This window comes from Bacillus rossius, chromosome 7 (assembly GCF_032445375.1).
Source record: "Bacillus rossius redtenbacheri isolate Brsri chromosome 7, Brsri_v3, whole genome shotgun sequence".
Classification (NCBI taxonomy): Eukaryota; Metazoa; Arthropoda; class Insecta; order Phasmatodea; family Bacillidae; genus Bacillus; species Bacillus rossius.
The window spans coordinates 10737180-10762976 of record NC_086335.1 but is presented as its reverse complement, the minus strand read 5'-3'; the positions used below and the strand labels follow the sequence as shown (position 1 = coordinate 10762976).

At 32.6% G+C, this 25797-nt stretch overlaps 1 protein-coding gene and 1 non-coding gene across 3 annotated transcripts in view; one reads left to right on the top strand and one right to left on the bottom strand.

Annotated features, from left to right (window-relative positions):
* LOC134533674 (lachesin-like) overlaps nt 1–25797 on the bottom strand; it is a 780301-nt gene that overhangs the window by 165274 nt on the left and 589230 nt on the right. The window lies entirely within an intron of this gene.
* Trnam-cau (transfer RNA methionine (anticodon CAU)) lies at nt 24022–24094 on the top strand. Its single transcript has one exon. It is a non-coding gene; the product is annotated as a tRNA-Met (tRNA).

Sequence of the window (25797 nt, the reverse complement as noted above, 5' to 3'; positions counted from 1 at the left end):
AACCACTCAAAAACAAAAAAAAAGTCTCTTTAAAACTGTATTTACGTTATACAAAGAAATGAAGAATTTTTTTTTGCATGTCTTAAAAATTTTAAGTTCACATTATTAACGTTTCCTAAAATATTTTCTTTTTAAGTAATAAATTTAATCTTACACAAAAAGCTTGATTAACTTACTAAGATTTCCATAATTTTTGGATTATCATTTTTTAATTTATTTAGTAAGATTTGTGACATGCCACCCTAAATATTATCAGAGAAAACGATTGGATAAAAGGTTTATAAATATTTTAATTATTTGTCAGCAGAAAATTATAAATAGGTACGTCATTAAAATGTTACATCATGAAACAGGCTTGCGAATTATCCATCTCACTAGGCATCTCGGCCTTTCCTCAGTTCAAAACTAATACAACCATCAGAACTAACTTTACTTAGGCCTTTCGCTCATCGTAACCCACCCTGCACCCTCCTCTTCATCAGCGGATCATCTGCACTGTAAGCTTATTAGACCCGACCACGTCGCTAAACGGAAGGGTTGGAAGCTGCCTCGTGTAGGAAGGGTTGCAGAGAGACAAGGAGAGGTCGCAGTGGGGGGAAGCTAGGACTTATAGTATTAATATTCGTACGACCAGTGACTTAATACGGCACAGACCAGCATGAGAACAAACTTATATGTTCTTCATGAGGAAGCAACCGCAGCAAGTTTAAATTATGGGAAAAATAAAGATTTTCCGGTATATAAAAAACCTACATTATTTTAACACATAAAAAATACAGATTTAATCAAAGATACAGCAATGCACGTAATAATTTTAATTTATTTTTGTCTTCTTTCGTTAAGTACATAGTAATGTAATTACTTATTTTTCAATATATCTACATTTATGATTTATTTATACAATTACAATGTGCTAATTCTTGTCCAAAAATTATACGTATAATTTTAATATAATATTATTATTAGTATGTGCAACCTACTGATTGGTTTGAAGTTGGTACCAAGCCAAAAAGGAAGTAGGTAGATAGACTTAGTTCGCTCCCGCCACATCGCAAGTCTCTCCGCGCGAGTGGGCGTAAGCGTGTATGGAGGTCAAGTCGTAGGCAAAACAACCCAAGCGAACAGACACGAGCAGGCAGACTTCATTGACGGTCGTCTCCAATTATTTAATTTTAACGTTGTAACGTAGTTGATAGATTTGCAAAATAGGACTGTTGAACATTTATAGGATTATCTTTAATCAATAACAAAATATTTAGGTATTCCACTATATTTTTATTCCGGTATAAATTTAAGCTGTTTATATCTTTAATTGTTATTTAGTTTCGGGCCTGCCTGATGCAGCTTGTATCAAATTTGGTGATGAGACTACTGGCACTAAAGTGAAAGACAGTGACGGCTTAGTTGAAATAATGCCAGTATCAGTAACATTTCAAGCAACAGAATGCTATGGGGATGCCGAAAGAAGAATGTTGCAATTAATCCTATGCTGGGCTGTAACAGTGCTTCAGGATCACTTTAAATAAAGCTCTCTTTGACACAGGAAAATAATCTTTGGCAAAGGTCAAGTGTATGTGCTCGAAGTCAAGTGAAAACATCAGACGTTATTGAACTTTGTGATATAGAACCAAATAGATTACTTAACCGACCACATTATGAAAAAGCATTACGAGAAATCGAAAGATTAAGACGATTAATAAGTAATTGTAATACTGGGTACTAAACGAAATAATACAAAAATACATAAAAAGTACTACGTGCATTTTTTTTGGAATAAATCTGTATTTTGATATGTTTTGGCTTTTTAATGAAGTGACTCTGTATTTTTTGATTGCGTTACACGTCCACGTCTATCAAAGAACTACTAAGATGTTAATGTCGACATATTACAGTATTTTCTCCTAACTCCTAACTGTTAAGGAGTGCTATGGGTGCAATCGACATCTCAGCAGCATGAAGTGATGACACTTACGCTTAAACACCTGAATAGTTAATAGATTTTATATGTTTCAGAGAGTCCCACAAAAACCAAGTGTACATTCCTATAACGTTTCAGGATTTACCTCGATTTACATGCGATCCCAACATCAAATTACGACTTGGTGACAATGGAAACACCTCAATAGTATACCCTTTCAAACAAAAAAAGAATTTCGAAAATAAATTCACAATTGACGGAGAAATCGGTAAACATACATAAAAAATTACATACAGACGAACGTATATAACCTCCTTTTTTGAAGTCGGTTAAAAACTGATATCCAGCAAGTTTATAATAAACAAATGATATTCGTAATTTTAAATCATACAAATTTATGTGGTTTATTTATAAGTTAGATTCGTAACTACTATTTTACAAACAAAGTCCACAAAGTCCGATTCATTTTCTACATAAAATAATAATGGAGTAGACAAACTGTACTTAGCACATTGCAGGAAGGTACGAAATACACCAATTAAATCAAGGTAACACAATTGTTTATTTGGTGTGAAATAACCCGATTGTTGTATGGTTTGTCTTTTAGTGCGTAAAAACGCACGCTATTATTTTATGTTAAAATATTTCATTATTCGAAACGTCAAATACTTCTCCAACATCAATTTCTTAAAAATGAAAATAATATATTATATCGCAGACAACGTGCTATTTACGTGACTAAATAGTGTCCATACAAAACTTGTAATGATCAGTTAAACTGATCCTAGAGGCTTATCACAAACATAATATCTACATCATCATACAAGTAAGCTGAGTCTAGACCCTTAACCATAATCGTTAAAATTATTTGTTTGGTTTAACTTCTTCTACACACTTGCTACTTGTTATTATGACTTCCAAAATAGGAATTAAAGTTAAATTTTTCTGGAAAATTATTTCATAAATTTGGTTGAATTCCTTGAAATTTATATTTTTCTTTAAAAATGTTTTCATAAATAAAATTTTAAAAATTGTTTCATGAAATTTATTTCTTAAATGAGAGGTAGTCTCCCAACACCTTCACATTGAACATTAAAGTTTTTACTTTTACAAAATTCACCTTTTAAAATAAATGATGTTAAAATGTATATAAATAAATCATTTCTAATTTTAAACCCTTTATTTAATTCAAACTTAGAAAGGTTTAAAGTGTATTAACATTTTTTTAACAATATGAAATTTTATGAAAATATGCCTGCAATTTTTTTTAAGTGAAACATATTTTTTATCAAATCTTTTAAATAACAATTGGGTATAATAAAAATTATTTACGTACAAGTAACATACTTCGTCATCATTTAAAAGCTATAGTCACTAAGCTCAAATGTCAAACTCTCTATATAGAGGAAAGAGGAACAATTATATCACTATAAAAGTAATAAAATTAGTAAAAATGTGCCTATTGGTTGTGGATGTATAAATGTGAACTTAAAAAACAATTCATACAAAGAAAGGACAACAAGTATACCTAGGTTAAGCGCTAGGAACGCAAATCAAAGTATACCTCAAATAAAATGTTTTTGAAATTTTAGAAATGTTTGAAGTAGCTCTTTGTTTCTAGTTATAGTTTATTCATTTTCACAATAAAATTAAACTATACGTTTACTTTAAATTCATAATAAATTTAAAATTATTATATTTGTATTTTAACACAATATAGTTTGCTCCAAGTTTCTTAGCCTATGGGTTTTATTATTTAAAGAAGTCTCAAAGTTCATTATCCATATCTGATTTCCTCATTACAAAATAAAAGGCATTCTGATCATTTGGAAACATAGTGAGCCGTATAGCAGCTAAGACCAATTAAATGACGTATAAATATCCACTTTTACTCTTTGTTTTTACGTTGTGCAGATCCCATTATCTCCCCTTTAACATGTTTATTGATCTGTAAAATTCATTAACACAATGAGATAGTAATTTTCCTACGTTTGTGGTTTATTATTTTAATTTTAAGAAATATTTTTTTCTATTGCTTCGTTAAATGTGAATTTAAAGCTACTATTAGGATCATCGGTTTATTTATCAATATGTACGGTGCCCACATACATTACTAAGTTTTATATAGCTTACATCTATTTTGTATTTCTTTTACGATCTTTATTTGACGATAATATTTATTATTATATCCATTATTATATTTATCCATAGATAAAATAAAAATCACTTTTTTAGACACTTGTGAGGTTTTAAGTGTGTATGATACAGAATACAGAATCATAGTTTGGAGCTGCTTAGCTTTCGGTTTGTAGCCGCGTCGAACGCGAAAATTTCACAGAAGTTTCAGTCAAAGTTGCAGTCGCCATCATCAGGAAGCTGTTACCTAAGTTTTCCTGCCTTTTAATATTCTTACCTAATGAGAGTGTTTTCCGATTGGCTGTAGCTGTGAGCCAATAGAATTCTTCCTTTATCCTGGTTGACAATTTTATTTGGCCAAAATAAGCTGGGCTGCCATGATTGGCTGGGAGTTCTGAGCAATCAGTTTCCTCTTCTTTTCTGGTTGGCTAAACTGTTTGGGCCAAACACTCCAGCCAACCAGAGGCTATATGTCTGTTGGACGCAGAGCTATGTTTTCAGGATTTTTGAAGTGTGGGTCACATATTTTGCTTAATTTATGAAAATATAGTTTATTTTTCCTATACGCAAACAATATTTCATGTTATTCATTTATGAATTAAAAAAAAATAATAAAAACTTTCTGTTGTAAAAAGTATTTAGCCGAATGTTCTGGACAATCATGAAACTATTTATATCCTATTGTGTGATGGGTTAGTATTTCTGGACACAGGGGAACTGAGGTATCCGGTGAGGTATTCAAGGAGCGCTGTCTTGTATTATTCAGGGAATTAGCGAAGGTAGCGGACTTGTCGACGTCACAGGGCTAGCGCCGAGTAGGTCTGAGGCCTGTCAAGTGCACCACCGGCTAATTAAATCTGTGCTCCCACGTGAAGTATCGAGCAGTGGCGGGGTCTCAGGGGCGCTCCTCGGTCGCGATCAAAGCGGCAGCCGACGCAGCAATTCCAGACACTGCCGCCCGCAGCCACGCGCGTGTGATCAATCCTCCCAAGTTTACACAATAAAGACGATTGTAGTTCTATGTTCCATCGACCTCATAGTTTCCAAATTGTATTTGGAAACTTTATATGATCAAACCTAGATTTTTTTCTTAAAATATATGTTAGCCAAATTGGAAAAGAAACCTTATTATTTAATGTTTTGTTAATGCATAACTAATTTCTTTAATCAAATGTCCGTTAAACTTTTTAAACCTAAATGACTTAAAAACAATAAATACAATAATTACTTTTATCAAAATATATTTTAATTGAAAGAAGAAAACTAATTTTCATGCAATTTAATATATTTACTAATCAAAAAATCACTTCCAATATAAAATACATACAAATTATAATTTTTTTATTTTTTGTTAACCTTAAAAAACTAACAATTTTTCTAATAACTTAACATAAAACTTAAAATTTTTGGGACTGTACAGGTTATGTTATCTTGATAAAATAAATACACACTTTCAAAGTTCCTACATGTAAAATTTCTGGAAATTCATTAAATTAATAGATACTTTAATTAATTTTAGTACTTGAAACACGTATGTTAACAACATTTTGCCTGAAATTCAATCCACGAGAGAGTTAAAAAGGGGCAAGTTAATTTGAAGTTAAATAAAATAAATAACTCAGAAAATCTAGTGTGAGGTTAGATCCTAACTAAAAAATAATTTACAAAGAGTGAAGTAATAAAAAAATACCACTTTGTTCGCTGTAGCACAGGGCTATAGGTGAGGTGTGCGATGTGCACGTTAGTAGGTCTAAACAACTGCCATCATGAGGGTTTTTGATCCAAATTTCACTTCTTTGCTTTGTTTTTTTTTTTTAATTTCGAATAAAATGACAATTCTGAGCATAATTATTTTAAAATTAAACATTCACATACGTTGGTATATTTGTAGGGTTGTATTGTTGATACACACGTGCAAGTAAAAAATAAATGTTCATCACACAGCATGTGTTTGAAATAGTTTATTTGTATAGGTATGTTTATACTTTTCTCCGTGTGAATCAGTTATTTCATAGTCTAAAATTCTTCATTAAATGTTTCCTTATGTTACTTGAAACACACAGAGAGTTCCCTAAAGATTTGGGGACTCCTCTTTGAAAATAAGCAATTATATTATTTAAATCAGGAAGACAGCAAACAAAACAAAGAATATTAAAGCTAATAGCAGTAAATAAATAATATTATAGCAAATTACTGAGGTAAATTTTCCTCTAATTAAAACCTAGCGAAGCCTTCCTTTCCTTGAGGTAGGTAATAATCCTACATAAAACAGTCACTGCTATTACAAAACGGAAAGTTATGTTGATTTTAAAGTGTTTTGTTACATTATGGCAAAATATTCTATTTTGAATTCAGAAAATGGTTACAATATGTTTTCATATCCCGGACAAAATTTTTAGTTGAAAGCATAACTACTAAGATTTTGAGTTTTTTGAATAGAAAATAACTTATAGGTGATTTTATTTTTTAATGTTTTCATATTGAAACTAACGTATAAACGAAATATTTCGGTCTCATTTAGTTGTTGTTTAACTTCTACATTTAAGCTTAGTGAATGTTCTATAACGATTTATTGATATAGATCTAGTCAACGACGTACTTCTTGGGACAGAACTTTTGATGATAAAATCGATGACATGCGAAGAATAATTATGTTAAAAGTCCATTACACAAAATCGGAAGTTATGAGAGATATATTGATGGTTTATCAAAGGAAAGAGTTAAAAAAGACATGGAGACATTTGAAGCCACGCTCACTTACAACAGACATTAGAACAAAGGTGTCATTATGTTTCGGAGAGTTTACTGTATGTTTAAAAATGGTTTCCTAGTCTACTAATGTTACAATGTCAATTGCGACAAGTAACGTGAATCGAATGATAGTAAAATTGTAAGAAATACAGGAGATGATAAAACCATCATTATTATTCTAAGAGTCCCCGAAACTTCAAAAATGACGAACACTTATCAAGGATATATGATAATGTATCTTTAATTCAGGGACTTCAATATCTTGTAGTAATCTGCAATATGATGGCTGATAGTTTATTGGTGATAATGTTGCGTATAGCTGTAGTGATGAGGAACGTAATGACTGTAGGCTTTGTTCAACTCTTATCATAAAAGTTATTTTTTAAATATATACACCGATTTTTGTAGAAGATGACAAAAGCAAAATAAACAATTAACACGTCATAATGAAAAAGCAAGGCTTATCATGTCACCTCTGAATTATTGAAGGGAATGTTATTTTATATTTAAATTTAAAAAATAAATAATCAATAATATTAGTAGTTATTTAACTGTTCAAATATAATTATGTTTTCAAATATTGGTTAGAGTTTCTGTAATTTAAGGTAATAATGTTTTAATAACTATATCCTGAACGATATTTCTTAGTGTCTTTATTAACTTTATCTTGAATGACGACGTAACTAAACATTCTAAATAGCACACTTTGCATTCTAATAGAAATTAAGTAATACATTTGTCGTCACAGTAAGAAATAAACAGTATTAACTCAATGACGCTCAAGCCATTTACAGTATGCAGGTCCCAGTCCTATTATTTGGCCCTATATATTATAAAAATTTGTAAGGGACATTATAAATTTTACTAGTAATTTATAATGAACTCATTGGAATTTGCAAAGTAGTTGTCAAAGGTAACTTTACTGGAACACTTCCGGGGCTAAACATGCGATAAATCAAAGCAAGGTAAGAACAGACACACTTCTCTGAAACAGATCGTTACTGGTGAGTGGAAACCACCCGTAACAATGTATACAAAAAGTTATCCTACGTATATGTGAAATACTAGTAATGCTTTTTATCTAAAATGTTTAACCCCACTCCTCTTTTCTAGCAGGTAGACTCAGGTATGTTTCTAACTGAGAAACTACAGATTTTTGATAAATTGGTGATATCCGTTAACCTGCCAAAACTAAACTCATCCTGTTTTTAATACCACGGGTTTGAAAGCCAAAAATTTTATAACAAATTAATATTTATATTAAATCAATTTAAAATGATCTAGTAGAAACCATTTTTAATAACATTTCCTCCTATTAACACATTCAATAAGAAAATGTAGTTTATTTTTTTTTATTTGACCAATATATTAAACTAAGATTGATTGGATTGTTAGATGTTTTAATAATGAATCCATGTTTACAACTATTTCACCCCTTGAGGAAAAAAATTTCCACAAGTAGTAAAATAATATTTGTTAAATTTTGTATCTTTATAAATATACAGAATACCTAAAATCCGGTCGATAATATTCAGGGATATAATTTTATTATAAAACAAAAGTGATCTCTTTTAACAAACTTTGCGGTCAAATATCCAAATCGTCTACCTCATGAAATGAAAAAAAATAAGCGTGATTTCATCATGGTCAAATTTACCTCGAACAATTTAAAACGTTAGATTTAAAATCGTATAATTAACTTAAAATAATAATTTAAAAGCCTACGAAACACTATTACAAGAATAAAATTTTTAAAATATTTTGTTGTGAAATAAATCTTTTATGCACTAGAAAATGTATTGTGACTCTTTAGAAAGTGAAAATGTTGAGAATTATTACCTTTTTTTAATGGCAAGATTTTTACAATACTCTGAAAGTGCGCGAGTGAATCCAAGGGTTATTATCTTTGATATATATATATATATATATATATATATATATATATATATATATCTTGAGTTTTGTTTTATATTTTGGGGTGATTTGACTGGTAAGTGAATGAAAACATGATAAGTGTGATTAATTATAATATAGAATATCTACAAAGAAATTCAATTAAGATGTAAGAAACTGCCCATTAATAACATAAATGATTCTTAATGTGGAGTGTTTTTACCTTTTTTTAAATTAACACCCAAATATATTAAAAAGGAAACATATTTTTTATAGCTATAAATCATATCTCCTACAAATTAAGCGGTTGGTAAAAACCTTGCATTAAAATCCAACATTATCTAATGTCAGAATATTATTACCATTTTTCGATATTCGACAGCCAAAGGGGTGAAAAGTCAATAATTTTCGTTCTTTTATAAAAATTTCATCTGTTACGCTAATTACATAAAAGGTACGGTGTGTGTTTATACACATATATATTATACGACCTAGTTTTTACTACTTGAAGCAATTGTACTCCTAAATGACCGAAAAGTTTTTAGATATGATTAAAAGTTTAAAGTTTAAAAGTCATTTATTTTAATGCAATATAACCTAATGTAAGTAAATGAAAATAAATAAAACACATATTTTAAACATGTTACAACAAAGTTTAATATATTAACAATAAAAAAAATATTTACGAATTATAATATTCAATAAATCGGTGTACGGTTAATTTGGCAAGTAAAATTAAAACTTTATATAAATTTCATGTATTTTGAAAATGTTTGAGTTTTATACTTGTCGTTATAAACACAGAATAAGCAGGGTTTTATTTGGTGGACGAATATTTCTTTATCTACCAAATCGTTTGTTTTGAATTTTCACTGATGCATTCCTGTGGAAATAGAGACGAAATTAAAATTTTATTAATGTTTTTTTATTTAAAACTAAAAATAGCTATAAATCAACTAAAAGGTTAGATAAGGAATTTGACACATATATGAAATAAAGAAGGAGAGTTGGTTTTAATCAAACATAATTGGCCACTTAATTTATACAAATAATCAAACAGACTTGCACTTTATCGCATCAGAAAACATCAAAAATAAATAGTTCTGTTAATAATATAATCTACTGGTTATCTTACAATTTATTGTGTCTATTTCATCAATAAAATAGTTTGTTAATAATCACGCAATTTTCTGTGGTGAAATATTAGCAATACCACATAATTGTGTGAGTTATTCCACAGGTATCTCGTTTAATATATGCCAAATATATAGACTAATTATGAAAACAATTTTTTATTATATAAAAAATATACAGAAATTAGGTAACGGAATCCTAACATTACGAAAGATTATATTTACAAATAAACATATTATAAAAGTGTTTTATAATTGCAAAAATCTGTATATCACCAGTACATTTTATTTTAAAGTATCCTGATGTTAAATAGCGAGATAATTCAGGTTTAGTTTGCATAGTTTTGTTTATTTGTGCTAGTCAAAAATTTTTATTTGCTGTCAGCGTTTTATAGTTTTATGGCCGTTTACGAAGTATATGACATACCTAATTAGGTCATCCTACCACCTATACAACGACATAGAACTAGGTTCACCGTCCAAGTTAATGCATTTACTGTAGTATGCAAACAATTTTGTACCAGAATTGTGCCAGCAACATTCTTTTGTAGTGGGTATTTTACTCGATACAACGCAAGGTAATTTATACCACTTAAATTAAACGATTTCCACCAGGGAAAGCAAACCAAAATATTTCATAGTAAACAAGTTGCGCAACTATTCATATTAATTTATTTGGCATGCTGCCACTTACGGTTCCTGAATAATTCGTATCGTGGATATAGCAGAAAGGAGCATACCAATTGCTGCATTGGGATGCATTCCGTTACATAGTAAAATTCCACCATAAATATAGCAAACTAACATTTTGACCAATATATTTCAAAATATATTAATATATTAAATTTGGGTTATGCATTTTAATGGTACAAATTATGCAATGGATTTTCGTACTGTCTGTTACTAAAATAAAATTCTGTAATATTTTTTGTTCTGCCCAAAAATTATAGATATATTATATTTCAGTATTACCACATTTCTCTTTTAGATGCTCATTTAGGAAATTACAAAACTACTCAAGAAATGACATTTCAGAAAGCGTCAAGTTGTGCAAACTCTACGCCCTTAGCAAAATGACACAAAACACTTAGTCAGTTTCTTATATTCAGCTTATCTTCAGCTAGCCGTCCAATGAAAAAACGTTTCATTGATTTTATTAAACTTTTCATCCAATTCACAATTGTAAATTACTTGCTGCTGGTAAACACAAATGCTTTCTCACAATTCCTGGTGCACCTTCCCTAAGGAAATTCTACACCTGCATTTCTATTTCCAGTTTTTATATTTCCATCATTATGATTTAATGCCTAACATTAATAATGGTATCCAGTAAATAAAAACAAGTTGCGTTAAAATCTTTCAAATTATGTTCTATACTTGTTGCATTTAACACGTCCCCACATCACCCTATTATACGAAGCCATCGCATGTAATGGGTTTCCACAGAAACATTGTTTAGTTTTAATTTAATATTATGTGCACACACAGGACACATGGAACATCAATCTGGCGTAGTTACAGATGAAATTAAACTATAACCGCTGTGGCCATGTGGCCCTTTAATTACTTTTAGCTGTTCGTTTCACTCAAGTTTATTCCTTATTTAATACTTTATTTAACGTAGTTTTGTATACATTTGTTCGCCAAATATTACTTAAAATAATTATTTTATATTTTGTTTTATTGAAAGTATATTTTTTTTAAGTAATGGTACTTTACGTTTGCGTGTTTGTTGTTTCGTGCAACTGCAGCTTGGGAGCGCGACCGTTGAGACGAGTGACGTCACGCGCGACTGAGAGAGACACTGTTTTCCGGCCCGAAGGTCGGCTCGCCCGCCTCCTCCCCTCCTATGTCTGCGCCCTTTTAGGGTAGAATAAGAGTCGTCTTACAGATCTTACTAATCCAGAGCCCGACATCTGAACTAGACTTGGAAACAGGTCCCCTCCGCTCTGTCCGACTAGCGGACCGTCAACTTCATACGCAAGTCAGTGTACAGAGTTTCACAGGAAGTTACCTATAGGTTTCCTCCGCCCAGCAGGCTGAGACCCCACCAGTACGTACTTACTTCGGTAACTGGTGACCACCAGGGTCTGCCACCAGACAGGCTTCAACCAACTTACTTGTCAATGCGGGTAGGAAAACCAGAACCGTGCTCCAGAGATGAATGACACTACACACCCCCTCCAAGTACACCATTTAGATCGGAGGACCAGGAAGATCATTCAATTAGGATGATTGTCACTGGAGTTCCAGGCAACATCTGTCCCAGTCATGGCCCGTCACTGGGCACAACTGCAACACCAGCAGAAGCACCTGGGATTCCCTGAGCACAATGCCAAGCCATCCATGAGGAAGTCCATGATCAAGCTGGTGGAAGCAGTTGCTCCACCGCCTCTAGCCGACCAATGACGGAGAGAGTGGGAACTAGCAAGTGGTTGAGTGGTCAGGTGGCTCTGCAAGGATGGCTACTTCACGAGCTATGCACTGAACAGCACCGCGGAAACCCCGGCTCCGTGAAACCAGGTCAAGAGAACATCTGAATAACTTTGGCCAATAAGACCCGATACTGGTTGCGACTGTTTACAGCCTGTGCAGTGCGACTGAATTAAACTTTGCTATCGGCACGTGTCGTATCGACATAGACGTAATTTATTTTTAGTACTCGCCCGCTTAAGGTATTTCCCGTACTTCGTAGCTGACTGCCTTGCAGTCACTAAAAATGGGTTTTTGGAGTAGTTCAACGAAACATCGTCAGTAATAAACTCAAATGCATACAACATCAGGACCATTTGTGATATGTCATGTAAGCGATTTCTTCTTATCATGTATTATGTATAGACGCAACTCATCTAAGGCAGCTTACGTGATTGTATTCCGAGGAAAAGTTTTTGTTAATCAATATTCTAATTTTAAAAAATGCAAAAGAGCGTTACGCCGTGGTATACGAGTGACTTTTTTTCTAGGAACTGTCATAACGTAGATTACACAAGCCAAAAATAAAATAATAATAGTCAATAGGATTTTGGAAATGATTTTCACTATATTTGGGGTGCTGGATGTAAATATAAAATAACTTTTTTTATGAGCTCTACTTTTTGAGATAAGTGTGAAAAAGAATTAAAACCTTCTGCTTGATTCAAGCCAATTCGTCATAGGGATACCCCAAGCTGGGAATCCACACTTTGTCACAGGGATACCCCAGGATGGGCATTCACACTTTGTCACTGGGATACCCCAGGCTGGGAATCCCATATTTCGTTTAAACGCTTCAACTAAATTTGAGGTCAGTTTGTGAGTTTAAGCCGTGCAGGATAGATCAATGTTAATAAAAAATGAGTTCCAGTAGAATAAGTTATGTTAATCATCCTGATGTGTTTTGCTACATACGCGGAGTATACACATTTAAAGATTTACAGAAAGACTGTTAGTGACATTGTAAAGAAATATTATCATGGATACTTTGCTGTTAATCTCGGTAATCAGGATAAATCCTGCGCACCACATAAGGTATGTAAAACTTATACAGAACATTTACGCTAGTAGACTAGCGGGAAAAGAAAAAGTTGGAAATTCGGCGTACTGATGGTTAAGATAGCACACAAAAACCACATAAATGACTGTTATTTCTGTGTAGTAAATGTTACCACCTTAGCAAGCGCACGTATACTGGTTTAGTCTTTGCAAGACGCCTGGTATTCACGCAGAGGAATTACCGATCCCAGCTATTCACCAGCTCCCAGAGATCTCCGAACACGATTTTTTGTCCCTATAACCACACTTCTGATACCAATGAAGTTGATAGTGATTTGAGGGGATGACACCAATTCCTCAAAGTTTCAGATAGAATGAGTTAAATGACTTCGTCAGAGATCTTAATATGTCAAAAGAAGCTTCTGAATTACTGGCTTCCAGGTTGAAGGGGAAAAAAAACTTGAACAAGGAACGAAAATTTCTTTTTACTATACAAGAGAAAAGGGTCTACTACCATTATTCTTTCAACAAATAAAATATTGTATTTTGTCAACGTTATTAGAGGAATCCTGGGAGAAAATGAGACTACCTTGATATATTCCATATGATTGGCGCCTATTTATTGATAGCTCAAAGAGATGGTTGAAATGTGTTCATCCACACAATGGAAAAAAATAATTTTAAATACCATTTTTTAAAACTTAAAACACAATGAAAGAAACATAAAGCACCGTAGCTTTGTTCTTAGAGAATATAAGGTATCGGATAACATCAATGTATGATTTGTTTGGACTTGAAAAAGGTAATATTTCTCCTCGGACAGAAAATTGGCCACACAAATATCCTTGTTTCTTGTCCCTCTAGGATAGCAGAGACAAAACAGGCCACTGGGTTAGACAAGAGTGGCCTAAGAGAGAAGACATTGCCGTTGGAGGAAAAAAACCGTTATTAACTAACCCTTTGTTGAACGAAAGAAAATCATGTTTTCCATGTATATAGGAAAAATGCCTCACTTGAGTAAGGAATAAAATTAAAGCAGGAATATTTAAAGGCCCAGATACATTAAAATTTAGTAAGGACCAAATCTCCGCTAATCCCATGAATGAGACTGATCAAAAATCCTGTACTTTATTTGTTTCAGTTATCGTAAATTTTCTGGGCCAACGAAAAGCAGAAAACCATGTTTAACTGGGAAACGATATGCTTAAATATTTCAGATCCTTTGGGTGCAACATGAATATTAAGGTCACAGTCCCCAAGACCGTTTACCTGAAAATTTAGGAGACTGCATTGAGGAGCAACGTGAAAGATTTCATTACGATATTAAAATTATGAGCTTGATTTTAAAAAGGGGTATTCCAAGATATGTTAAAGAATTTCACGAAAAAGACGCTTCCGAAGTGTTGAGTGACTACTTGGTTCCATCGATGACTTAGTACTTGCTTTGTATATTATAATGTTATTTGTATAACAAAATGATATTTGCATAATATAATAATATTTGTGTATTTTAATAAATAAATAATTTAATTGTTTATTTTTTAAGATGAAAAAAAAAACATAAAACATTAGTTTCACTAAAACGTTATATCTTAGAAATTTGACCTTATAGGTAAAAACATATACCATACTTGAATTCACAGCACCAAATACCCCGGCACCAAAAACTATTGTTTGCCTGTGTTTTAATAAGCTCACCTCCCAATAAAAACTTTTCAGATTGTTTTTCCGTATGATTATATTTAGGCTAAATACTGCGCAGTGATGTGAAGTTTCATGAAAAATATATTTATAGCAGTACTATAATGGCATATATGCTTATATATATTTGATAGACTTTTAAGTTTCATATATATATAACATTTTATAATGGGTAGTATAACTTTTCAGACGAAGTTACTCTACATCCAGGAAACTGATCAGGCCATTTTGTAAAGAGTTAAAGTTATATAAATTATGGTTCATTTAATTTGTAAAATTATTTCCTTATTCATATCACCCCTACTTAAGGCTTTTTTGGTGAAAAAAACGTCGTTCACGCTTTGCTATGCTTTTAATATATCTGCCATGAATCACACAAAACAAACTCGTTTCAAATAATGTTCACCTATCGGCCCAATATGACTTTTTTATTTTAATAATTTGTTGATTTGATGACCCGGTGCCCAAAGATACCAAGGAAATTTGAGAGATCTAAAAATTAGCACGCAATAAATAATCTCCGATTGGTCCCTGACAAATAAAAACGTTATTTTACAGAGTCAGTATTACCAACAATTTAGTGTAATTGATAATGTGTTGTCAAGTGCACAGCCAACGAGAGAGACAATTGACAAGAAGACAGTCAAACTCTTTTATCGCTGAATCGGTCCCTTGCCGATCCGGCATTTCATAGCGCCCATTACCGTGGCATTAGCAGACCTCAGACCTGGTCCGTAGGTGACTAAAGCTCACATCTCTCTGTTTCTCTAAAATGAGTATTTCTTTTAACGGACCGGCAGCTCTGCTAATGGTATACGGCATTTGGTAGCAACAATTACGTAAAATGGATGGGAAGTCTATCAACGGAATGATTCACAAAGATAATGGAAATACGTGTGGCAACATACGCCTTTATATAGTCACTTAAATAACATTAGGAGACATACTAAACATTTTAGTGTGTCAAATAAAATATTATGTTAGTGAAATTACCCTTAATGTATTTGGTAAATAAAAACAGTCATTGTTGAAAATAAACACAAGTTTTAAAATACCTAAGAAAACTGGTATTGCAACAATCATAATATATATCCTCCCCATAAATTCCCAAAAGGCTTAAGAACACATTAGTAAAGCGCTCTTGGTAACCTTAACTGGCGTCATTAGAAAATCGTCACTGAATTTATTTTACTTTTTTTTTAATTTTATTAATAACAATAATATTGTTTAATCAGTGAAAAGTAGTCAAAATTTATTTGTAGGAAGTATTTACAGACTGTTTTTAATTATTTAAGCAAAAAAAAGGCACAGACACATAGGCTATTTTGAATTATAAAATGTGTTTTAGAAAGTTTTAGGTTAATATTTTTTTATTATATGCCACGAAAGAATAACTTTTAAAGTGTGTGGGAACTTTATAGTAATAACGTTTTAGTAAATTTTATCAAGTTTTGCAGTAATTGAAAACTTTTATTTGTCAAAAATAAAGTCCAAAACTGGGATTTCATCAGAGCTGTTACTAAAAGAGTAAAATTTCCTGTTTCGTGCCGCTCATTGTTATCTTCATTTGATTGTGGCAAGCAACGATTGTGATTCAGGCAGCGGATTATAGCGGCGGGCGCAGAAAGTATTTGTATGTATCGCATCCAGAAGTTTCTGTAATTAAAAAGTGACTATTTTTTTTCTAATTTTATTTATTAGGCTCTGAATTATTTTAAGATTACTGCATGATATTTCTTGAACTATTTTCATATTATAAAATTATTTCACCATTAAGATTATAAGAACACTTTAGTTTGGTCTTTACCGAGGTTATATGTATACACATCATTGACGAGTACTAAAAGTCTCGCTCAAAAATGTATTTTCTTTCAAACACATTCGATCTTTTTTTGAGTTTTCAAAAAACCCTTGATATCAAACAATAGCCAACTACTACTAATTACGGCTCCTCCTCAATACACGTGTGAGAAACCACAACATTGACATAACTACCTGAAACTGCCTGGGCATCTTAAGACACAGCTTCCTTCAGTTTCGATTGCAAAGCTGGTCTTATAGTGTTGTTGAGTTATTATCCGCCTACCTTGCACCGGACATGTGGCAATTAAGTCATAACACGGAAATTTGATTACTATTATTACGATTAAGGGAACCGCCCATACTGTTGGAGGCAGCGTCCACGAAAGGACAAAATTATTGCTTTGTCTATAATATAAAAATGAATCGCAAAATGTGTTGGTAAGCGCATAACTCAACAAAGCCTGGACCAATTTAGCCAATTTTTTTTAAACGTTCGTTGAAGTTCAAAGATGGTTTTTACCGCGAGAAAAATTCGAATAATTGCCGGAAAAAACCCTAAAACCAGCCCTTTTATTTTTCCCATACAAACGTTTTCTAACTTAAACCAGCTTTATTGCTATTGTATAAAGTTCATATTGAATTACAAGCACTCACTGTTGTTTAAACAATGTAGGTATGTTCCTAACGTCAAAGAGTCAATTTGTACTTTATTACCTCTGTACAAAGTTCAATCATATCTATCAAAACAGTGTGCGTTGGAGCACAGATAAAAAAAAAATTAAAAAAAAATTAACCGAAATCGAATAGTTAAATTTGGTCGGCTTCGCGATATTATTTCATTTGTTTAACTTAAAAAAGCATCAGTTTTCGAGTCATTACATCAGTCCAACAAAACCAGCGTTACCAAAAGTGTTTCATAAGTTTAAGTTTTTATTATTTCATTTCCCTATTTTAAATACGGCTTGAAGGATTTGACTCCAAGTCATATCAAATTAAAAAAAAATTTTAACAACAACAAACTGTCAATGTCAGTGGTTTTTTTTCTTGGATTTTAGGTTACCTACACTAATGAGTTTGCTTTTGTAAACTGATACACGGAACAAATTCTTAACCTATATAGTATTTTGTGCAGTGTTTATTTACCTATGATCGCTTATTATTGCATGTGACAAAATAATCTATAATATAGATATGCCTCCTATTATACGAAGCAATTTAGGTAGAAGAACCCGAAATGCTACAAAACAAGCTAATTACCGATCTAATCATGCTGCACATGAACATAACGGCCGAAATGAACGTGAAAGAATTCGGATATCACAAACGCGTGAAGCGCAAGCGCGACATTCAACTAATAATCACGCAAGTTTGAATCGAGCTGCTTTCAGGTACGATGTGTCAATTGACTACAGTATCTACCAATGTGTTGTTATTGGTTCCATGAACTCGGTTTGCTCACATTGTAAGGCATTGAAATATAAAAACGAAGCTAATGGATTGTGTTGCGCAAATGGTAAAGTGAAATTGATACCTTGGAACCACCACCAGAGCCATTGTACTCATTGGTTTCAGGAATAGGAACAGATTCCATACACTTTTTGACAAATATTCAACAATATAACAATTGCTTTCAAATGACTTCATTTGGTTCAACAAATGTAGTTCGGGAAAATTTTATGCCAACTTTCAAGGTATGTATTATATCAATTAATCATAATTATTTTAGCGAACAATATGTTCTGCCACCTATGTTATGTGTCACTAATCATAATCATCACTTAGTCATCATATTATTTGTTGATTCATTTTAGCAACACATTCAGCATTAAAATTGCCATTAAATATGCAAAGCAATGAAACTCCTACCTGCAACATTTCTAAGAACTCTGCAACGGCAAAGGTCTTGCAGCAATGTAAATTAATTTTTTGGGATGAATGAACGATGGCACATAAAAAATCTTTGGAGGCTTTAGACAGAACATTAAAAGATATACGGAGCAATCATAACCAATTTGGTGGTGCTATGATTTTATTAGCAGGAGATTTTCGTCAAACATTGCCCGTGATTCCACGATCAACACCAGCTGATGAACTCAATGCATGTCTAATGTCCTCCAATTTGTGGAAACATGTCAAAGTACTTCATTTCAGCAAGAATATGCGTGTCGAGTTGCAAAATGACCAATCTGGAAACATATTCTCTAAACAACTCATTTACATTGGTAATGGCAAATTTCCTATAGACATGTTGACTGGCTGCATTTACATTCCTCCAAGTTTTTGTCAGTTAACTCGATCAAAATATGAACTTATTCAGAAGGTGTTTCCAGATGTTTCTCAAAATTACAGAAACCATGATTGGTTGAGCAAACGAGCTTTATTGGCTGCAAAAAACATAGATGTAAATGAATTAAATTTTTTAAATACTAGAACAAATTACAGGCGAATCGAGGATACATATATCAGTTGATTTCTTTACTTACCAAGATGATGTAGTGAAATATCCACCAGAATTTTTAAACTCGCTGGATTTGCCAGGATTACCACCTCACAATCTTCAATTAAAGGTTGGATCGGTTGATAAAATGTTGCGAAATATCAACCAACCGCGTCTTTGCAACGGCACACGGTTAGAAATAAAAAAAAATACTAAACAACGTGATAGAAGAAACTATACTGAAAGGAAAATATAAAGGAGAGGACGATCTCATACCTCGCATCCCAATGATTCCGAATGATGTGCCGTTTGACTTTAAACGACTACAGTTTCCAGTTCGGCTTGCTTTTGCTATGACCATAAACATGTCCCAGGGGCAATCATTAAGTGTTTGTGGTAATAATCTGGAAAACCCATGTTTCTCACATGGTCAATTGTATGTTGCCTGTTCCCGTGTTGGAAAACCATCAGATTTGTTTGTTTATGCGCCATATAATCAAACAAACTACATCGTATATCACAAAGCACTACAATGAAAATAAAACTTATTTTGTTTCACATAATTAACAATAAAGAGACTACTTATTTTTAAATGCTTATATATGTTTTATTTAATTATATTTCTTATTCACAACGCCCTATCACCAGAGTGACGGTTCTGTTCAGGAGAATTTTTTGCCCCGACTATAATATATGTAGGAACAAAAAAATATCACATTACAAATCATTTTGACAGGACTTTATTTCAATTTAATTAGGCAGTAGGAAGTCTGCCGGGTCAGCTAGTTATTAACATAAAAATAAATCTTTTCACAAATAATATCAACTCTGTTGGTTTCAAAAGATCTCAAAAGTAACACGAAAAAAAATTAGTGGTCTTTCTATCTGCTTCAAAGTTATTGGCATAATTGTGTCAAATTAAAATTTATAAATTTTTTAGGCAGACGGTATTAAGTCGTCAAAATTCTTTAAAAGGAACATCTTTCGTCTGGAATATTCAGTTACCCTATAGTCTCTTAAACCAAAGTCTACTGTACTTATTTCTGTGTTTTTTATTATAATATCTTATATTAGTTTTTAAAAGTCGGAGGCAAACAAAAAAAAACGATGATTTCTTAATTATTTTTTTCTCTTTAGCTTCTTAATTCTGAAATCACACTAAATTCCAAGCCTGGGTTTTCAAATATTACAGTTGTGATGCAATAGTTAAATATTTTTTTTTGTTTTTTTTATTAAATTTTAATTCACCAAAGTTCTTTTGAAGGTTTGTAAGGCAAACTATTTATATATAGTCCGCGTTTTAAATTGTGTGCTTTAACATTGCCTGCTGCTTTAAGCAAGCTTTCAGAAATATTTCAACTTCCAACCACATATAAAGAAGTAATAAATCAACCTATTGGGAAGCAAATATTTAGAATATGAAAATGATATCAGTATTTGATCTCACTTATTTTGCCAAGGAAATATAACTTCACACACGCGTGTGTGAATACTCGTATCCATTAGTTGTACAAATAAATACAGATGGGGCCTAATAGTTTAAGTTATCCTTCTTTATGCTCGTTATGAAAAAACAATGAAAGTGAATTTTTGCGATGCGTGCGCACAATGCAACAAAATTTTCATAGTGTAAAAAAAGACAACCTACAAAAAACACTACGAACAAAATGAAGTTATATATATCCTTTAAATATTGTATTTTAATTATTGATAGTGAATACTTAACAATATCAATAACAGCAATAATTACTGTGAATATTAGTGATAGAAACTGTGTGTACAAAAATTATGAATTGGGTTTTAAATAAAATTTTATAATTGAGGTAATGTTCCCGTATGTATAACAATGATAGGTTCCTTTTAAACTTCCATTGCCGCTGGAAAAGATTTGTAGTCTCCTGGCAGTTTTCATTAGAATTTAAAATTTAAAATTGTTACATTTTTTAATTAATAAAATAATTAAAGAAATAAATTTGAATAAAGATTCACAATACTTATTGACTTAAATTATTAGTTATGATTTATCTCGATTAAAAAACTAAAATATATAATAATTTTAAATACGTGTTTATAGTAATTGTGAATACTAAGTAAATTTTATAATTTTTAAATTTTAATGATATTATAATATACGAACTGTATTCATCAAATCGCTCAATTTCTTTTATTATTTTCTTTCTATTAAATTTTTCATGCAAAATTAAACTAAGTTTTGTATTGTGGCAAATAAGTATAACTTGTAACGCATTTGCATAATTACACGCACCGATTTGGTTTTAATTATGCATCTGAAAGAGAAGAGGGTAGCAAGAGAATGTTTGTGAGTTTAGGTTTATATATTGATAGCTTATTTATAACACCAAAAATACTAAAAATCAAAAAACATTCACGAATAATTTCCAAATTAGTTAATAATAAGAAACAAATATTTATTGCAAACAATAACCCGCAGCGTAGCTCGCACAACTTCCGCGTATTGCTGAAATATTACTATTGGAAGAAATGTATGTGACTAAATATAAACATTTTTACTAAAGAAATAGAAGCAATTAATATTAAGGTGCGTAAATGGTTTCATGAACAAAAATAAAGTGTTATCTATTTAAATTGATATTCGTATGATTTGTTTTTATATTTTTGAATAGATTAGGTAAATTTCTGATTTCATAGCATGCTTTTGCACATGGCTTCACCTGCGTGGACTTCAGGATTGGATCCTGAGGGGAATGAATGATGAGGGAAAATGAAAATGTAAAAAAGATAAATGAAAGTGATTTTAAATGAATTAATGTGCTTCATTGACATAGTAGGGTCACGTAATTTATATTGTTTCTCACTCTAAATTTAATGCAAAATATTTTCTGTGGACACCATGATATGATTGATTATATTCCATCAGTATGTTTTAAAAACACGAACCTTTTGAACAACCAACATATAGTTGACTATAAAAGAAGCATAGAGTGTCCAAATGTATTCCTGCCACTTTCAATGTTTGGCACTGAGACTTATTGTCATTGCATATGCTAACTTTAGCAGGAATTACAGCCTCTTAAATTGTAATGGAAAATTATTAAGAACGATTGGTATGCGAGATATCTCATGCTCTATCATTTAACTACTCCGGTAGGAATATGTTTCTCCCCAGCTCTGTGATCCACAGTCAGACACCGTTGCCAAATCTCGGTGTATCAAGGTCACGCAGTAGCAAAACTGGGACGCCAACCTTCATCTAAAGTTTGTGGTAAGGCAGGTAACCAACTGGCAAGACGTGACAGATGAACTTAAAGATAGTGCGTTGCATATTCCAAGAAAACCATCTTTTCAGAAAATTCAAAATTAAATTGCTATTAGCGCATTTAGTTCACTAGCCACCGCGAGCTCTAATAAGCTCACACGTCTTGGCAAAGAAAAATATAAGAATTTGCCAGAACTCACTATATGTAATAACTAGCTGACCCGGTGAACTTCGTACCGCTTAACAGTTAATAAATGTCGTGTTAACATTTAACAAATATTAATTTAAGATTTTATAAACGTAGTAAATCGAAAATACTTAAAATTCAATAATAGTACAAAAATCGCATATTTCAATGGCGTGTCAACAAGACACTTGCTTTATTATAGCTATGTATTTTGATGCATTAGTTTCACTTGAGTTAATTCTCTTCAGTAAAGCACCTTTAGATATACGACAATTTTTGTTTTACTATCAGGCGCAAGAACAAATAAAGCGAGTAGTTTGCTGAAACGTGAAATAAGACGTACAATTAACCATGAGACAAACATGTATTTTCTAGATTCAGACCACAATCACTTAAGGATTGGTCTTGTGATGTGTTAATCGTCATGGCGAATGAAAGAAAAATCGTAAATTGAATTCGTTTAAACTCAAAGGGCGTATCGGTTGGGATCATCGCAAACCTAACCATCGGAATGACAACTTTCTCACATTTGAATTTTCCTGTGAGTATCATCGCATGAAGAACATTGATCATCAGTTTTCTTATCACCAAACGCGTTCCAGTGCATAGTTTTGGTTGGTTTAGATTTCAAAGCATGATTACTACCGAGCCAACCTTCTGGTGTAAATTGTGCGGTGGTATGCAAGGCGAATCCAAGGAGCTTAAAAATTAAATTGGATAGTTTGTAGCACGTCTTCGTTTGTTTAACAGTCAATAGATTTGAATGAATGCAGAGTACCAATGGTTTGATTCTGAATAACGAAGTTTAAGTCATCCACATATTGGTTCTTAGCCACTAAAATTGCTCGCTCACTGAACCATTATTTATTTTTGTGGTTATCAATGATGTTTGAGAAGACTTTTTAGACGAGCTCGTGTTTCGATGTGATGAAATTGCAATAATTCTGAGGAAATGAAATCAATCCGCTCGATTCATCAACAGGACCAAGGCCATTACCGATAGTCAGTAATGGCTTGGAGAAATCTTCAGCAGATGGATCGTTCATCCATGCAACTCTCATGTTTGCTGCCAGCTGAAGTTTCCTCACATAGCGGCACATATTTGATGATTTGAGGAAAGCGTTTATTCAATATTTTTTTTTAAATTTAATGATAAAGTGTCTCTTAAAGAGTATAAATAGAACAATATATTAAATATCAAATTATCAGTTCCTAGCTGTACTTCAGAAGTAAATTAAAAACAAAAGAAAATTAAAATAAGTACACACATAAATGAACAAAAATAATGTTATAAAATTACATTATTATTTATAAGCAGTATTTCTCTCTATGAGATTTCTTTCACAACCAGTGGCCTCGGTGGCGCAGTAGACAGCGCGTAAGTCTCATAATCTTAAGGTCGTGAGTTCGAACCTCACCCGGGGCAGGTTTTTTCCCTTAGAATCTCAGTTTCTTATCCTTTTTTTCCATCTTCGTACTGTACTCGTAATATTTGCTTTGATGTTCAATACAAATAACGAACGCAATATATTTATTATTCTTCCATAAAGGAATTTTTCAACCAGCTTCACATCTTGCTAGTCACGCATGGAATCGGAGACACATTTTTTCTGATGACGTCATCACTCGTATACAAACGCACCCCTAATCCCGTCCTAAAAAAAACTTTCCTTTCCTGCCAGATTTTTCAGTTTTAATTAAGAATTCATACAGGCATTTTGGGTTTTGTTTATATTTTCACTTATAGTTTGTTTTGTGGAACATTTGCCAATTTGAATATTTAATATGGTGTTTTTTAGTTTGCAGGCAATACTGTATGTGAAATTGCCGCAATTAATTAATTATTTTGCGTAAAGAGTATTTTGTATTTATGTATTTTGCCAGGTGGGTAGCCAACATTATTAAAACAGCCGATTGTTTACTTCTTGACAAAGGCATAAGGAGAAAACTCATGCACATAATCATTGCTTCCATAATGATTTATATATATCTGAGTGTGTATTTTTTTCTACGTCTATTAAAACATCAAGGCGGTTCATGAAGCCAGCTAAAAACAAACCAGCGATGTGTTGTCCTCTTATATCCTAACACGGTCTGGCTCCACCATGCTGTAGACAAGATGAACAAAACTGCACGTCACCGCTCTGCCAATCAATTTTACCCGACGTTTATGGCACAGAGCTATATAAACACATTTTAACAAAGCATTCGTGTCTAACACTCAGTTCCTTTTAATGATTTATCTAATGTGCAGTTTCTTTTTTCTTCCTTTGTGAGAAATAACTCTTACGATGAAAAAAAATAGTAAAATCCAGGAATTATGAAATTATCATAAATTCAGTGTTGCAAATTATTTTCTTGGCAGCTGGTTTCCAAAGTAATATTTGAGCCTTAAACTTTACCGTTGCGTGAGTTCCTTCTCTGTGCTTGCAAAAAATGATGCCAAAGATCTGAAAAATAGAACCTATCGTTTAGCGATATGTATCACCTAACGCAATTTTTTTTTTAAATTAATATTCGTGTACAGGAGTGTATGTGAACCGGGGAACTCCTCAGGTGTGGTATGGGTGTAGCGCGGGCGGCGTGCCGTGGAAGGCGCTGCAGCTCGGCGGGTTGCGTTGTCCTCAGGCCGCAGGGGCACCCGGACGCCGAGACGGGGTTCTACTTCCTGGGCGTGGCCTACGCCAGCAACCTGGGCGAAGCGGGCATGCTGACCAGCTCCGCCACCAACCACTCCTTCAAGGGCCTCTGGGACCAATGCGTGCCGCCACAGAGCAAGGAGTGCGACTCTTACAGTGGGAAACGAAACCATGATTTGCGCGAAATGTAATACTATATATTGGGTGGGCCCAAAACTACTATTAAAAAACCAGAATTGGAAGCTACTATCCAATGTATTAGGTTTATAACTACTTAGTAACAGATACAATTTACTCTATTTTCCTAACCTAACTAAAAACGAAGTGTGTTTGAGAGGGGTCTGAGTTAGGGAGATACTCTAAGTGCGTCTCAGGCCGAAGCCTATAGGGTCTAATAAGCTTCTGCTAGCTTGCGAATCATTCATGTGTTTTCGTACCATGTGCGTCTCTGCCGGAGGACGGGAGAAGATAGCAGTTCTTGAAACGTCGC